This window comes from Dreissena polymorpha, chromosome 2 (assembly GCF_020536995.1).
Source record: "Dreissena polymorpha isolate Duluth1 chromosome 2, UMN_Dpol_1.0, whole genome shotgun sequence".
In the NCBI taxonomy this organism is placed as follows: Eukaryota; Metazoa; Mollusca; class Bivalvia; order Myida; family Dreissenidae; genus Dreissena; species Dreissena polymorpha.
In genome coordinates, this window is record NC_068356.1 from 27,428,108 (window position 1) to 27,446,583 (window position 18,476).

Genomic DNA, 18,476 nt, shown 5'->3' on the forward strand with positions numbered 1-18,476 from the left:
CTGTTGTTATTTTTGTTCGTATTATTAAAACACTAATCACAACCATTGACATGAAACTGGCTGAAGAACTCGGTCTATTCAGCAAAAAGTAAATATACGAATATAACACGTATATATTACATGTGAATCTCTTTTTTCTTATCCGGAAGAATTCAAGTTTTTTATCCAGAAGAATAATAGATTTGAGAAAAAAGTTCGGATGTTTTGGAATAAGAAGATTGAAAGTAACTGAACTTATGTAATTCTACTTCTTGTAGTAGAATTGCTAAAGATGCCGATTCATCAGCATCAACGACTTTAGAAGTAGTGGAAGTAGGAGACGAAAAAGCAGTTATAGTAGTATAAGATGTAGTTGCCTAAGCAGTAATAACAGCAGCAGCAGCAGTATAAGTAGGAAGAGTAATACCAATAGCTGTAGTAGTACTAGAAGTAGTTGTAGTAGTATGAGTATTAGTAGTAGAAATAATAGTAGTAGTAGTGGTGGTAGTAGTAGTAGTAGTAGTAATGATGGTGGTGGCGGTGGTGGTGCTGGTAGAAGTAGTAGTAGTAGTAGTAGTAGAAGTAGTAGAAGTAGTAGTAGTAGTAGTAGTAGTAGTAGTAGTAGTAGTAGTAGTAGTAGTAGTAGTAGTAGTAGTAATAGTAGGAGTAGTAGTAGTAGTAGTAGTAGTAGTAGTAGTAGTAGTAGTAGTAGTAGTAGTAGTAGTAGTAGTAGTAGTAGTAGTAGTAGTAGTAGTAAAAGTAGAAGTAGTATTTCTAGATACGCTGATGTTACCCAAATTACCGGTAGTTTATTTTATGCTTTCCGATGGTTTATAGAGAAATATCAGTGATTTAAACCGGATATTTCACTGTTTCAGTGAAACAGTGAAAACAAGAAATATCTTTAAAAAAAGAAGATATACGGCGACGATTGTGGTTGGAGTTGGTGAAAGGTAAAGAGTTCAATGAATGAGATCAAAGATAGCGAATGTCTTTTTCTGTGCAGTTCTTAGCTGCATCACACGCAGTACGGGATGTTACGCGGAGTTTTCGCGGCTTGTTTTACATTATTACATATTGCTGGTCATAACCCTATAGATACAAACAGAAAACCAAAAGAAGAATGGAAGTGGAATTAAAACATATGAGTCAACCGGCCACACGCGAAGTATCCGTACATATTTTAAATATTTATACGCGCGTTCTTCGAACAAACCTGTTTTAGTGGTTTGTCGGGCATTGCTATTTTATTCGATTATTAACAGTATCGAGAATCATCGCGCTCATGCTTTATACATTAGTCAATATGATGGAATACTTCTTGTTAAATTAATCAAAAATAATATGTATCATGGTATTGTTGAAAACACATTAAGAATCTATTATTGACATACCATAATTATATCGCTGAATATCTTCATTAAACATATTTCTAGTCTTAAGAAAATTCCAGTTCACCAGGTACACGCGATAGCGTCTATATTATATAACGATTATTCTAGTGGCCGCAAACTGACCCTTATACCTTGCGGGTTGGAATGCCATGCATTAAAGTGAGGCCACGCTTCCACTGCTGGAACGACGGCTTGTTTGAAACTTTATACTTTTACATGTAAAATGTTCAATTTCGAAAACAATTTAAAATGGTTTGGCCAAAACAAATATCAGGATAGGGAAAAACGATACTTATATGAACTTAAATATACTAGTACACAGACAGGAATATGGAAGTAATTACTAAATATTAAAACATAGCCTTTTAGTACAAACGCTCTGGCGCTGGCAATTCTCTGAAAATAGTAGGTGCACGCACAAACTGTATTGATGTTAAGAAATGAGTGTAAAACTGTTCTATCTATCAAGCCTTTTCATTTGAGATAAAATTGTTTCATGCTGAACACGCAGTAAAACAGTTTTACAAAGACGCGGTCATGTTTCCAATGTTCTGGTGGTATGCTCAAATCAGCCAATGGAATAAATGAAGTGTATTCATTCGTGACTAGCCGCGGGAAATTTTATTTGAATTTTATTGGACACTTACAAAGGTCATGTAAGGTCAAAAGTGACGTTAAACAGCTACGCCAAAAAAACAATGAAAATTATCGATGCTTTTCATTGTTTGACCGGGACTATTTTGTGGATAACTTTGTTTTTTCCATTGTGACCCCCAATGTTTCCAAGGGCTACTATTTTGCAATGAATGTTTATAAAAACACACGGATTAGCTTCCCTTAAACAGACATGTAAAAACATTTCGGGGCGCCCAACAGGGAATTAAATTGTCCGGAATGGCAAAAATACAAAATAATCATTTGTAAGAATAAAATAATTTTTTGTTGGATTTGGTGGAATATTGATTTTAATTAGCTCGTGATCATAGAAAAAAAACATTTTCACTCGTGGTGGCGCGCCACTTACTAGTATGCAAATGTCATTTTCTATGATCACTTGAATTAAAATCGATCTTCCACCAAAATCCAACAAATATCCTCTCTATTTTGTTTTTCATTCGGACTTACAAAATTACATGTAACAAGATATTATGTACATTTTCATACGAACTTGCATAATTACACGTAACAAGAAAAGGCAAATCGTTGCTTTTTTCGTGCAATTAATAATATCACGTTTCTTCAGTGTGAACCCATAATCATTTGAATAGTTCAAGATCATTAGACAACCCGTCTGAAATACGATAATTAGCTATTATGTTTTTAAACTTTCGACCTCAAATGTTTAATTTCTAGAGTTAATTATTATCAAGCAGTATATAAAAATGGGAGACTATGGTCTTGGTTTGAAGGGCCCTTTGTCGCATTAAGTTATGTATATAATTATATCAATAAGATGCATTTTAAAGTTGATTGGCATATGCGGATTGGGTAAGTATTGCCATAATTTAATCCACAATGCCTATATATTAGCATACCCGTAGCAAGGGGGGGGGGGGTGGGGTGCGTTGGGTGCATTCGCACCCAATGTTTTTGGACGAGTAAAAAATTGTACTATAAGTTGCACCCAACTTTATTTGACGCAAAAACGGTTATTTATTTTTTCCTGGAACCCAGTGAGTCTTCGTAATTATGCGTTAAAATAATGTTGTATTCAATATGCAACCGACAGGTCACCATATAATTCATTTCTCTATTAAGTCATCAAGATAGCGCGTGATTTTTATTTACAAGTTTTAACCGTAGAATTGTTGAAAACAACAGAAGTTGTGACAGTAAAATTTGTGAAGATCCAAGAAGCCGGTCCCCGCAAAATGGAATTTTAATCTTTGTTACAAATAGATATTTGTTTTCTGTATAATGCAAAATTATCAACCTGGCACTCTAATCCGTTTAAAATCGATAATTATTTATAGATATTTGATACTAAATGATAACTGTAATAGATACCATAACACAATTTTGAAGCCTACTAATTGTGGGTTGAAATCCCAGTCCAATATCCTTTTTCGACAATTATCTAAATGGTTTAAAAAAACAATTTGATTAACTTGAATAATAAATAATCTCATAACAAAGAAAATACATTTTAGATGATAATTAACGGAATGTTATGTCAGCTTCCGAAAATGACTGAAATCAAAGGACACCCTGCGACTATTGCCGAAGACGAATGAGTCACTGGTTAGTACATTTGCATTATACCACGATTTATAACAATAACACATTGTGCACAGCAGTTTCGACAGACTGAGTTGTCTTTTTGTTATATCACAATGTTTTAATTATGTCAAACTTGACACTAAGAATGTCCTATTCTTAAACAGTTGTTATAATGAATTAAAAACGTTAAAACATATGATCAGATGGACGTTAACGTTTAATTTTCATCAACTGTGACGGATCTTGAGCATATACATATGTGTAATTGGCAACTAAGTACATCTTTTTTCTTCAACGTCCTGAAATACATTGTTAAGGACTTTGAGACCATAGGGCCAGTAGTTTGTAGCTATATTGTCTTAATGAAGCCTTAATTGTTATATGTTTCTGAAATTTGTTTAGAAAAAGGTAACAAATTTAAGTAAAAATAGTTTTAAAAAAAGTAATCAGTTATACCATTTTGATTTCTTTTCAGTATTGATACACTTTAGAGAAGACCCAGTTTTGTTAATCAGTGTTTGCTGTACAATACACTATTAGCACGTTTAGAGCAATGCTAGGCCTCTGGTACTATCCATAGTAGCAGATAAACAATTGTTATGAAAAAAGTCAAATATTTCCATTTAATTTGTTCGATTTATGAATGGTAGAATGTTGACATGGTAAAACACACCGATTTTATCAAGATTCCAAGAATCTAATAAATAATGATATTTTATACCGCTCTTATTGTCGATTTTACATTCTATAAATTTGTTGTTGCATATGTTAACAAAGTGTGTGCGCGCATACTAATGTGTTAAACACCGTATAAAATGATGTATTTCCGTGACTGATCGAAAAAGGTGGTTATTGAAAAACGTGGTGAAGAAAACATGTATGCTATATCATATTCATGTCGATCAGTCACTGAGTATGGTCAATGAAAGTGGAATTTCATATAAAAATGCTCAATAACTTCAGTCTCTAAATACAGTTTAAAAGTGACCAGAATACGTTTCATTTTCAAAATTGTCTAGGGGGAGGACCTCCAAAGCCCCCAATTGCAGGAGGAACATCCTCTCCCGCGCAAACCCCTTCGCCACTTCGTTGCTCAATAACAATCGCCGAAGGCAAAAATTCGCAACCCCCTTTCAAAACCCTGGCTACGGACCTGATTAGCAAGAAAGTAACTAGCGTTTATTTCGTATTAATATTCGCTCTATATCTCGACTTTACTCGCTGCGAAATTTCTTAGCGGGAAGAATTAATTTCAGCTCCACTAAGAACATTCGCGTGGAGTAAAAAAGTCGAGATATAAAGCAGTTTTTAATACGAAATAAACGCTAATCCCTCTTTACAGATATGGCTGGAAAGTGAGCGTCATTAAACAAATAAACAACAGTAATAAATGGTATACAACGGTAAAAAATAACTGTCTAGGCATGGACATCGCCCTCTTGACTATCACGTTTGAAAAAGCCACCTTTCTTTATATAAAATAGTTTAATCGTGGAAAAGTATGGATTAATACGTGAAAGGACAAGGGACGTTAAGGGCCGTTAATTGCCTTTATTCAAATTATTTTCAACCTTATGTCAACGTCAAATGCAGGAAGTCATCTGTATAAAATATCCTCAATGGAAGCAATTGTTGAAAAACACTTATCTCCAAACCGAGACAAAGAAGCTCACTGTTTTGACGTTGTTTACACAGGTGGTTAGCGTGTGGCGATGATATTAATTAGTGAAAACATCATTTTGAATGATAAATTATCATATTATAACAAAAACAAACTGAAAAAAATAATTTCACTATCAAATATATATATAACAAGGTATCCAAATCGAAATCACCCGAAAACGGGGTGCATCGCTTTGAACAGCCATTACTTCATCAATTTTTCAGCGATTTTCAGCGTTTTTATTTATATGTGACCACATTAAATTCCATCCTAATTTCCTGCGAATATATCTATTTATACGACACACGAACACTAAAATGGTACCATGTTAAAACCAAAACGAGCATTTTGTATCCACAAACATCTTTTTTACCAGGCCACATCTGGTGTTAAAATTCCGGCGATTGCCATAAGGAACAATGATTTTTAATTGTTTAGCTTCATTTTTACGAAATATTGTACGAAATTTTCGTTGATTTTGAGTAGTTATGTTACTGTAAAGGTTGCTACCGTAAATATTTATAAAACAAACAACAAATACGGTTTCATAAAGAACCTTTTGTATTTACTTATTCAGTATGCACATTCTGATCGCGTAACCATATATAATATATTACGTATAACGTCTAGTCCATATGCTAGTATTTTTTTGCTCATAAACGTGGTTCTGTACCGACAGAAAATGATAATTTTAAATTAATTTACTAACAGATATTAATTTTGAAAAAATAATACATTGTTTAATATTGTATGCAGAATGCTATATTTAATTTGTTTATGATTTAAATCTTACAATAATAAGTACGAAGCAACATAAACACATACTTGTGTTTCAGGTAGGGTAGAAACCGATACGTGTTTTCAGGTAGGGTAGAAACTGATAAGATGTGTAAGTAATTGTGATTATGATTAAGCACTGTGAAAAAAATCAAACTTCAATAATAAAACATATGCGATTAAAAATAATCTAGTACGCATCATTTTTTTTAAATAACGCCACCAGCTAATGCAGGCTTTAAATACCACACGTCAGCAGAATCTGAAATGTCTGCATCCCAAGTTCTCAGACCATCAGAACTTTGATCGGATTTGTGGAGCCACAGATACCACAGCGCACTTGTAACGTGCGCACATGTTTCTACTACACGTGATCCCACTGGGCAGCTGCAATACCATGCATCGATTGACCCCTCCATGAAATGTATGAATTATATTTCTTTTGGGACACATGTCGCCTTTGAAACGTTAAGCAAAGCAAATTCCTATTATGAACATAACCGTAATTAGAGTACATGCCGTCACTTGACGTGTGATTTTGTGTATAAGCTTAATCTGGTATACGCCCAAGATTAGGCATCGAAGTTCAATCTCTGTCATTATAGGACAGACACTGTCTAATTCGTCAACCGATTTCCCTGATGACTTGCTCTTTTTTTCCTGGAAGCTCGATAAGTTAAGTGGTACAAGATAACAATCACGCGAAGAAGAGAACGTTTTTGAAATAATATTTGTTACCGTTTGACAGTGGAAAATGTTATTTTCCGCCGTGTTCAAAGTCATTGAACTGGAAGTGGATTTGCTAGTGGAAATGGAATTTTAAAGTATAGAATCTTTTATCGTGAAGCTTGATTATGACCAGCATCATGTTCGTGGATCACTTAAAATGCATACTACCGTTTCATAGTTATGGTGCTTTTGATTTAAATTGAGATTATATATATTTATTTGTATATGCGTTAAATTGTAATATATTGATAAACATATTTTACAATAACACAAAATAGGCAAGAAAAATTATACATTGAAGACGAATTTCATAAAATGCAGCAAGGGCAAATTAGAGCTCCGAGCCGGTTTTGACGAAGATATTTCATACATATTTTCCTACAATAACCGAAGCATTCGTCTTTTTATTAGGATCGGAGTTAGTGTTCGTGTGTCGTATGAATAGATATCGTTCCAGGAAATTATCAAAGCGCTGAAGGTATTGAAGTTGTTCGCTATTGCATAATCTTAGACGAACTTCAGTTTTCAAAATTATGTTATAGCTTTTTATATTGCAAGTTTGAAATGAACACAACCCATTCAAATTTATAAAGAGTGTGTCTTAAAGCACAGGTCGAGATGTGTGTGCACTGTTTATCCTCATATTTATGTTATAGAGATAACTTAGACATAATAACAACAATATGTCTCTTTGTTTTACAATAGGTTGCTGCACTGGCAACCATCTTTAGAAATTTTGTTCCTTGCTAAAAAATAACAAGCCTATAATCATATACATGCTGTGTCATGTGCATCTAATACTGTATCTATTTTCTTTAAATTATTGATCAACAGTTTTGCCAACATGACATACTTTTAATGCAGCATTAAGCCTCGTTTTCCCTGAAAGCAGCCAATATGTACAGCTTTCAATGATAAACTGGCAAATGTCGTCGCACAAGCTTTTATAAACACTAGACAGGCCAATATCGTTGAACAAGCTCTTAAACCTTATACATGCTGTCTGCTACAGTGAACCAGTGGTTAAGTATAAACAGGCAGTGGCTATCGTTACTAGCTGCAGTTGACGTCCCTAGCGTAGTTAAAGCAGACTGATTTGCAAAACTGCCTGTCTACTTTAGTGTGAGCGACCACTCACACTAAAAATGATCCGTAAAACTAAATTAAGATTCACATCGGACATGCTTGATATACATGCTGGCAAATTGGACTGTACAGACATTTTCGATTTCAGAATTAAATATCTGGCTTATTTCGCATTTTTCGACACATGTTCTTCTTAACTTGTATTTTAATTTATATTTGTCCCGTAATCGTTCATAGTTCATGGACGACACATAGTTACTAACAATGTTCATTACTCTTAAATTACCGGTATGTAGCCTATCATTCGATATCTCGTCGTGCGCATAATGCCAAGATGACGAGTTTTGCATTAACTACCATTTTCTCGTGCCGCGCATGGGACAAGTCGGTCCCTCTCTATTTATGTTAATTTCTCTGCATAATATAAGATAAAATATTCAACAACACCACATATCAGTTTCTAGTCCAATTTAATGTCTAACATACTTAATATTTTCGGTTATACAAATACAGTCTGATAGCTACATGATCGTATCTTTCTCGATCCGTACACCTCCAAGTCTAAACGCTAACTGTTTTGTTTCCCTCTAACATCTGACCCGTGAAACTCAGTTATGAATCCCATTGGTCAGTGTTCTATACGTGCTTGTTCCTGATTGGCTGAATTTCAACCTACTGGAGAAGTCACTATTCAAGTATGCACACGTTAATGAGCGTTGTGGTACAAATAATAAATAATGCAAATACAGCCTAAGGCTTGTGTCAACAGCATTGTAACCCCTTTGTTGTTAATGCATACTCGCTACTGATATATTTGTCAATATTTCGTACATAAAGAAAACCCAAATATTTCACCCAATTTCTCATCATTATTTGACACAACTTATCCTCTCAATTTGATTTTTATGTATTTTAGGATACAGAAAAATCTTTAAGAATGTAAGTATGGAAGTAAACGAAAACATATTAATACATACGATGTAGAAAATCAAACACGCAAACATGAAAACATCAGTGACTAAAACATATATATGATGAAAATCTGCATATTATTAATGAAATTTTTATCGAATGTTTCTGCTGAAATAATAAAACGTCGGAATATTTAAATAGTCAATGTCAATCACAATGAAGTGGAATGTGTCACTGGTTTGGGATATCCAATACGAATAGTGTCCATTTTTGACATCTTCGCTGGAGGCGATGTTGCGTCTAGGTGAAGAGATGAGACGTCCGGTTGGAGAGTATTTGACATCTGGTTGTAGATGGTAACATGCAGTCGATTGAAACGACGGCTTCCGAATGAAGACGATGATGGTCGGTCGGAGAAGCTGTTGGTCCTCGGCTGTTGCACGATTTAGAATACTTCAAACGTTTATTATATATAGTTCTGGAGAATGTCTGCATTCATGACTGTAGTATTATAATTAGTGTTTATGTACATGTAATAAAGGTAACACACATATATATATAAGTTCATAGACGATAAAATGTTCACCTAATATATGTACAACGTACGCGCGATTTTTCATCATCAAGTCCATTCATATCATCGTATCTTTAAAAATCATTTTCGACGACGCGTGAAATGTCCATTAACAGTCCACTCGTTGTATGGTACTGATGCTGGTTCACAATTTGGATCCATGTCGACAATGTTGGATCCTAACTGAAGTCGTCTGTTACGTCATCTGATTCTCGACGGATACATCGTCGTCGAAGATATCGGTATGTCGATGACATATTCTTCTTCTTTGTCGGGGTGTTAAGATCTGATCACGATCTCAAATGCGTTATGAACGCATGTTGCTGCAGGCAAACCACGCCAACGATGTCAGGAGCGCTGCTTTTCTCCTTAACTTGTATCGCATTGGCAAATCTTATAGGGTCAATTACATGAAATGATAAACGGGCCTTTTATTTACATATTAATGGAATTTGCTTTAGAAGCACTCAGATTACTATTCACACCTATTATAAATATACCCAAATAAAATTAATGTGCTAAAGGAACGCGATTCTCATGACGCAAATTTATGATGTGTTATTTAAACTATACGCGTTTGTCTATTCAATGAAATGCATTGTGCTTTATTATGTTTTATTTACTTGAGAACAAAAATTTACAAACAAAATACCTTGTCTTAATGTAGGTATTCTTATAAAGAAACGAAAAAGAATAAACTACATATTCGATCAGTATCAAATTTGTAATGAATCATAGCAATATAGTTGTATCTTTTACATTATACTAATAAAAGGGACACTGCTTTGTTTTTAAGGATATTTACAAACTGTATTAAAATGTTATTTATGCCTTAAATTGTTGTTTACCTGAGCGCTGTAGGGCATAAGCTAGCGTTGGTTAATGTCGTTGTCAAGTGCGTTGTCATAAGCTTGTCAAGGTAAATAATACAAAATGAATATTTCCTGAGAGAAGGCGAGGCCCTGTCTGCCTATTTTGAGGGTTATTTATACCAATTTCGTTACGTACTCGCCCAATTCGTGACCCACGCCTGTCATCAAGTAATGGGCATTAAACGTGTGTATCTTGTCGTTGATAGACAGATGACAGACCATCCCTACGGATTGTACGCCTTCTGTATTCGCGGGTCTCCATTTAATTTGACAAGCCAATTTGTATTCACGCCTGGAAAACGTATCGGAATGTAGCTCTTTCTCACTTAATGTACCTACTTATTGTTTATGTGCATTTTGCGAGTCACGATTCTTATATTTTCTGTTTGTTACATATTACTGAAATATATCTATTATATATCTATATATCACCCGTAGACTTAAATATGACATTTTCATTTCATTCTAAACCCGTAAATCAATGCTAATGACGATACATTATCAAAATCGGACGATACCGTCCTCTATAATCCTGTTTTTACATATATACTACATATACATTCAAAACATATTTCTCTATATACAAAATTTTTGGGGTCTTTAAGTCTCGACATCTATCTCGCTTTATTTTGTAGTCAATTCATTTACATGTGTTCAGCCATTGTCTGAAGGCACGTGAAAATTGCTTTCTTCATTGCGTTATTTGAACGTGAAGTCTTTTTTGTCAATTTTCGTTTTTTGTGTTTTAACGCTACCGCGTCAATTTGCATCTGATCGTCTGAAGAATCATTTTCAAACCTACGTACAGGTGAGTTTTGTGAATTAGCGTTATTGTAATGCATCGTATCTGATTCACTGGAGCTTGACTGTATACCCACGAATTGTTTGTTTCTCAAATGTTTTTGCAGTTCCGCAAGTGGAATATTTTCCTCGTTGTCCGTATTATCTCTAATCTGTCGGGTCTGTTGCGTAATTACAGGTAACCCATGTACTGAGTTATTTGAATCGCTATCAGAAGATAATGTGTCGTCCGCAAAGGCTAAATTTGCTTTTCTAATCGGGCGCGTTAACGGTTGATTTATCACTGGCCATTCATCGATATTTGCGTGTCTTATTTGATCAGCGTGAACTTTAATAGTTGAGTTGTCCAACTGATTCTTTATTACGTATGTTAACGGCGACTTTTGTTCGATTATACGATAATATGGCCTCCATTTACTGTCTAATTTATTTGTACGTTGAAAGATTTTGTAGTAAACGGGGTCATTGATTTCGAATTTAATATCTTTCGTATTTTTATTCGCATAATCAGCTTGTCTACGTTTCGATTTTTGAATTTGGGCACATACCTTTTTAAATGATTTGTGTTGTTCTTCTAATATTATTTTATGATAATCTTCACCGTGATATTTACGTCTAGGCTTTAACAAGTTGTCTATTGGAAGAATAGGGTCTCTATTAAATAGTAAGAAGAACGGTGTGTGCTTCGAAGTCTCGGATGTACAAAATCTCATTGCCGCTAAAGACATGTTTAAATGTACGTCCCATTGTTGTACATTTTCTTGAACCCGTTTTGATAGTATATTGTTCATAGTCCCATGTGAACGCTCGTTCATGCCATTAGACGCGGGATGATGTATTGTCGTCTTTACGTGGTCAATGTTCATTGATTTTAATGTTTCAGTGAAAGCTGTGCTTGTGAATTCTTTTCCGTTATCAGTTATAATTCTTATAGGACAACTATGACGGCAATAAATCTCGTTCATTAACAGGTGTATTACGCTATCAGAAGATTTATCAGGCGATGCGAAAGCTTCTATGTATCCTGAGAATTGATCTACGAAACATATTATATATCTATTTCCGGAAAGCGTTTTCGGATATGGACCGCATATATCTATGGAAACAACTGAAAACGGAAACGGCGGTATTGAGGTATCCGACGATATGGGAGCTTTAATTGCTTTTAAGTTTCTACTTTGACATATAATGCACTTAGATACATAATCATTCAATTCTTTGAACATTTTAGGCCAGTAATATTTCTCTTTTAGTGTCTGAAAAAGCCTTTGAGACCCAGGATGTCCGTTTTCATCATGGTATTGCTTGACAACTGAATCAGTCAGGTGTTTAGGTACAAACAGCCTGAGAGTAGGTTCCTCATCTACGTTTGATATGTAGTACAGTATGTCATCAACCGTTAAATATCTATCATCTTCACTCTTGTTCTGTTTCCCTAATCTTAATCTCGCTTTAATCTCAGATATATGAGGGTCTTTTTCTTGTTCTATTTGCATATTAAGCCCTGATATATTATTGTTCGACGCTGTGTCGTCGACTGGGATTGGCTGCGGGGTAATACTATTATCAATTATTTGCCTGTGATAGATATGCGTAGAGTCAATTACATTAATTTCGCGCGTCTGGTTTTGTCCATTTATTTCCGAACTAATCGTCAAATGTTTATCGTTAATATCTAATTCTAGTTCTGTTTGATCGCATTGATTATTCTTTATTTTGGTTTTTGGAGGTCGGCTTAGAAAGTCAGCAATAATATTCTTTTTTCCCGGTATATATTCAATTTTGCAGTTATAACCCGCTATACTTAAGGCCCATAATTGTATTTTCTTGTTTTGCATCGGACTTTCCAATAAATACTTAAGCGGCTTGTGATCACTCTTTATAACAAATTCAGCATTGTGTAAATAATGGTGCAATTTACTTAGACTGTAAAATATGCTGTAACATTCTTTTTCAATGGTACTATATTTGCATTGTGTGGGGCTTAATCTGTGCGATATGAAAAATATCGGCTTTTCGCCCACATAATCCCCGGTCTCGTTACTGTCGCATTTTTGAGTCAAACAAGCTCCGACGCATTTATCAGATGCATCCGTATACAGAATATAACCTATTTTTGGATCAGGGTATGAAAGATAAGGGATTTGCGTAAATGAGTCTTTTAATTGTAGGAAACTATCTTCGCATTGTTTTGACCATTTAAATGGGACATTCTTTCTCGTGAGATTAATGAGTGGCTCGACTACTTCTGAATACGACGGACAGAATCTCCTATAAAATCCTGCAGCACCTAAGATAGATCGTACATCGCGCACGCACTTTGGCCTAGGGAATTGTCGGATCGCTTCCACTTTTAACGGATCCGGCCTTATACCATTTTGATCTATGATGAAGCCTAGGTATCTAGTCTCTCTTTGTAAGAATTGACATTTTGATAGTTTTAGCTTTAGGTTATGTTTACTGAGACTCTGTAGTACTGTATCTACGTGTGATAAATGAGATTGCAAGTCAGGTGAAAATATTAAAATATCGTCTAGATACGCCACAGCGAAGCTCTCACAACCTTTGAGTACTTTATTAGCCAATTCTTGAAATATAGCACCGGCGGAGGAGGCACCGAAGGGCATAACATTAAATTGAAATAGACCCCTGAATCCCGAAGCAAAAGCCGTTTTTTCTCTGTCCTCTTCCTTTATAGGTATTTGCCAATATCCCGATATCAAATCTAAACTGGTGAAATATTTACTTTTACCTAATAACGCCAATATATCATCTATTAATGGTAATGGATAGGCAATTGGTTTTGTAATATTGTTTAATTGTCTAAAATCAACACAAAACCTTTTCTCGTCTTTATTATCTTTGTTTGAGTCATGGTTATTTTTCTTTTTATCTACTAAAACAATAGGGAAGCTCCACGGACTTCTTGATGGACTTATTATGTTTGCGTCTAGCATTTCGTCGATGGCTTTATCTATGAATACCTTATTGTTTAATGGTGTTCGATACGGCCTTAATTTAATGGGCGGATGATCCCCTGTATCTATGGTAAATTCTATCGCTGAAGTTTGTATTAATTCTAAATTATTTCTTGCGAAGAGAGTTCTGTGTTTTAAGAGTATCGGTAGAATATTTTCTTTTTGATTTTCATCTACACGTAAATCTGATAAGATTTCATCTTTAGATAAACCTGATTTCGGCTGATTATTTTTGAAAACTTCTTGTACTGAGCATATTTCATTATCATTTACCGATTTTATTCGCCCTATGGCACAGTGTCGTCTAAGTCTTATTGTTTTGTGCGTATTGTTTATAATTAAAATGGGAAATTGTCTATCACGCGTTGTCTTGACTACTGAATTAACAATTGTTAAACCAGGTTCATTATCAAAGAAAGAATTGCTTATTCCATTAAATTCATAATTTGTATTTGAACGTATGCAGTTTCTTTTAGCTTGAGCAAAGAGTCTATAGGCAGTTTGTGGTTTTAACACAGTATGTCTAGTTAATCTCGCTGTCGTTGAAAGATGTACATCTTCTTCTAGAGGTACATAACAGTTATCAATCCTCAAACATCCTAAATCAAAGTCTAAACGGACACCATTATTTTGTAAAAAGTCTCTTCCTAAAATAACATTTCTATTTATGTTACTTACTACAAAAAACATGTGCTCTTTATATATGCTCCCTATTTTGAATCTCAATTTTACACTTCCGTGGACATGTAATGATTTTCCGTTTACCGACTTTAGATTTACTTTTTTAATTATCAGTGCGGGTTTTTGTTTTAACATATCATAAGTACGTTTACTCACGATGCTGACTTCAGCGCCCGAGTCTACCAAGCTCCTAAATTGATAACCACCTGTTGAAATAACACAAGAATTTGGACTACCACACAAAGCGATATTATATGTCTCGACTTTTTCATTCTTACCATAGACCCCTTTTTGGTAAGAATTTCCTAGTTTTTTCGATTAATGTACGTTTTTCTTTGAGTACATTCTCTACTAAAATGTCCTAATTTACCACAATTCCAACAATCAATTTTATCTTTCCAATTTTTGTCATATTCGTTATTGCGCCCGTTACCGTTTTTATCTATCGTATGACAGTTCCGCCCTACCGTATATGCACTTATCTCGCGTTGCCTACGGCGACAGATTTCAATAGAATGACCGTGTTTCTTGCAATATGTGCAAACAATAGATGACCTAATATAATCGATATCTGTCTGAATATTATCGGTCGTAATGTTATAAAGTCCATTTATTTGTGATCGTAACTCAAACCTAGCTCTGACACTTTGCTCATGTATAGCGCTTTTTAAAGCATTTGATAACGTTGCATGATTTTCGCGCATTAATTTAAGTCTCAAATAATCGTGCGATAATCCGTCAATAAAAATTTCTACTAACTGTTTTTCTTTATAGTCTAAATTTCCTTCAATATTTTCGTATGCGTCAGTCGCAAGAGATAAAAGTCGCTCAGCGTATATTTGAACATTTTCGTCGGTCCTTTGTTTAGTCGTCTTTAATAATGAGAAAGCTTATTGTGGGTCTTGAATTTCTGCAAATCTTAATTTAAGCTGTTCCTTTAAATCAGTCCATGTCCCTGTCGGATCATCAGTCAAAAAACGATGTATGTAATCACTAACAAGCCCTTTACTAGATTGGTAAGCAACAAATTTTAATTTATTCTCATCTAAATTGGTAAGTGTTCCATATTTTTCTACATTTTTAATCAAATTTTTAAATTCTTTTGAATTTCCATCAAATGATTGTACCACCTGTGAAATAGTCTGAGTGCTTATGGCGGTTTTAACATCTTTAATTTGTTAATTTAAATTTTGAAATAATTCAGGGATTATTTGATTTGCCATTTTGATACAAGCGTTAGGAAATAAAACAGTCACTCACTGGAAGTTGCAGAATATGTGTGGACGATGTCGTTGTTCCCGGCTCACGGTTGTTGTTACTTGTTACAGAAGTTGCCGAAACGGAGTTTCTTCGCGTTGTTTTTCATGGTTTCGTAATCGTAAGTGGAAGTATTTCTTTGTTCGAATCCTTGGTTCACGAGCACCATTTAACGTCCTGTGTCCCGTAATCGTTCATAGTTCATGGACGACACATAGTTACTAACAATGTTCATTACTCTTAAATTACCGGTATGTAGCCTATCATTCGATATCTCGTCGTGCGCATAATGCCAAGATGACGAGTTTTGCATTAACTACCATTTTCTCGTGCCGCGCATGGGTCAAGTCGGTCCCTCTCTATTTATGTTAATTTCTCTGCATAATATAAGATAAAATATTCAACAACACCACATATCTGTTTCTAGTCCAATTTAATGTCTAACATACTTAATATTTTCGGTTATACAAATACAGTCTGATAGCTACATGATCGTATCTTTCTCGATCCGTACACCTCCAAGTCTAAACGCTAACTGTTTTGTTTCCCTCTAACATCTGACCCGTGAAACTCAGTTATGAATCCCATTGGTCAGTGTTCTATACGTGCTTGTTCCTGATTGGCTGAATTTCAACCTACTGGAGAAGTCACTATTCAAGTATGCACACGTTAATGAGCGTTGTGGTACAAATAATAAATAATGCAAATACAGCCTAAGGCTTGTGTCAACAGCATTGTAACCCCTTTGTTGTTAATGCATACTCGCTACTGATATACTTGTCAATATTTCGTACATAAAGAAAACCCAAATATTTCACCCAATTTCTCATCATTATTTGACATATTGAACTATATGTATAATAAGTTTTTTTACACATTTTATATAAATTCATAAATTTAGGAAATATCTTCGTCACAATCTGCTTGGGGCGCTAATTTGTATTTGCTGCATTTTATGAAATTTGTCTTCAGTGTATAATTTTTCTTGCCTATTTTGTGTTATTAACATATTTTTATCAATATATTACAATTTGACACATATAAAAATCGTACAATCTCACTTTAACAAACAAGCGTTAAACGATTGTAATAACGTTTATATAAATTGGGTCTCAAATGTGAAGAGCATGTTAACTAATTGTGGATGTGGTTACGTTTTTGAAAATCCAAACACTGTGCAAGTTAACAGTTTTAATAGTAAGTTCGAATGTAGATTTGTTGGATTACTTATTTAGGCTTACTTCCTAGTCAACTGAGATTATTTTTTGTAAGATTGCGATTCTCTGCACATCCGTTGAAAATTTAAACTGGCAGATACGCGCAGAATAACCGCCGACCGACCGGCCGGCAGGCAGGCAGACAGGCAGACAGGCAGACAGACAGACACACACACACGCACACACACACACGCACGCACGCACGAACGCACGCAGGCACGCACGCACGCACACACACACACACACACACACAAACCGCGCACAAACACACGCACGCACACACGCACGCACACACGCACATACACATCCGCACGCACACTCACATACACGCACAGACACGCACACAGACAGACAGATAGGCAGACAGTTCACTCAGACTCATACAATAGTACATCGTCTTTATAATAAACAAGATGTGTTTGTGACACTATGTCTCCCCCATATATTTGATCTTTGACCTTGAAGGGTGACCTTGACCTTGACCTTTCACCACTCAAATTGTGCAGCTCAATGATATACACATGCATGCCAAATATCAAGTTGCTATCTTCAATATTGCAAAAGTTATGTCCATTGTTAAAGTTTGACGCAAACAAACAAACCAACAAACCAACAAACAGACAGGGCAAAAACAATATGTCTACCAGTATGGACTGGGGGCTATAAAATACACATTATTTTCTGTCATGTGAATGCGAATAGAATAACATTATATAACATAGAAGTCAATTAAAATACAAATACAAATATACGAAATATATTTCTAACAAGGGGGTCGTGAAATCTATTCAACAGTATTTTTTAGGATCGTATTTCTTATAACTAGAGCGTCTTTTATATATAAACATACATTGGCAATTACTAATCTATTACAGGAAACTAATAACTTCTGGAATGTATACACAGATATAAAATGTAATGCTTATATATTTGTTTCTTAAATCAGCGTAATATCGGCCTATACATATGAAATGTTATCCGTCTTTTAAGTTTTAAATCAGTGCCATTACAACATAAACACCAGCGTTCATTTTGTGGAATGTTTTCTGGGTATATCGGCCAGTTTGCATTCTTAACGGGTGTGCAGAGATACTTACAAAAAATAAACGAAAACGTCTAGGAAGTAAGTCTAAATATTCTTCGTATTCAAATGAGGTTTTAAAACCTTTATACACATCTAATACAGGACTGTTATTCAGTTTACAATCGTTTAAAACTTGTTTTTTTATCAATTTGCATAATAATATTTTCACTTGTTAGAATTCTCAACCAATATTTTATAATTTTTACAACCTGTTTACATACAATTAATATCGGTATAACATGTATTTATTTT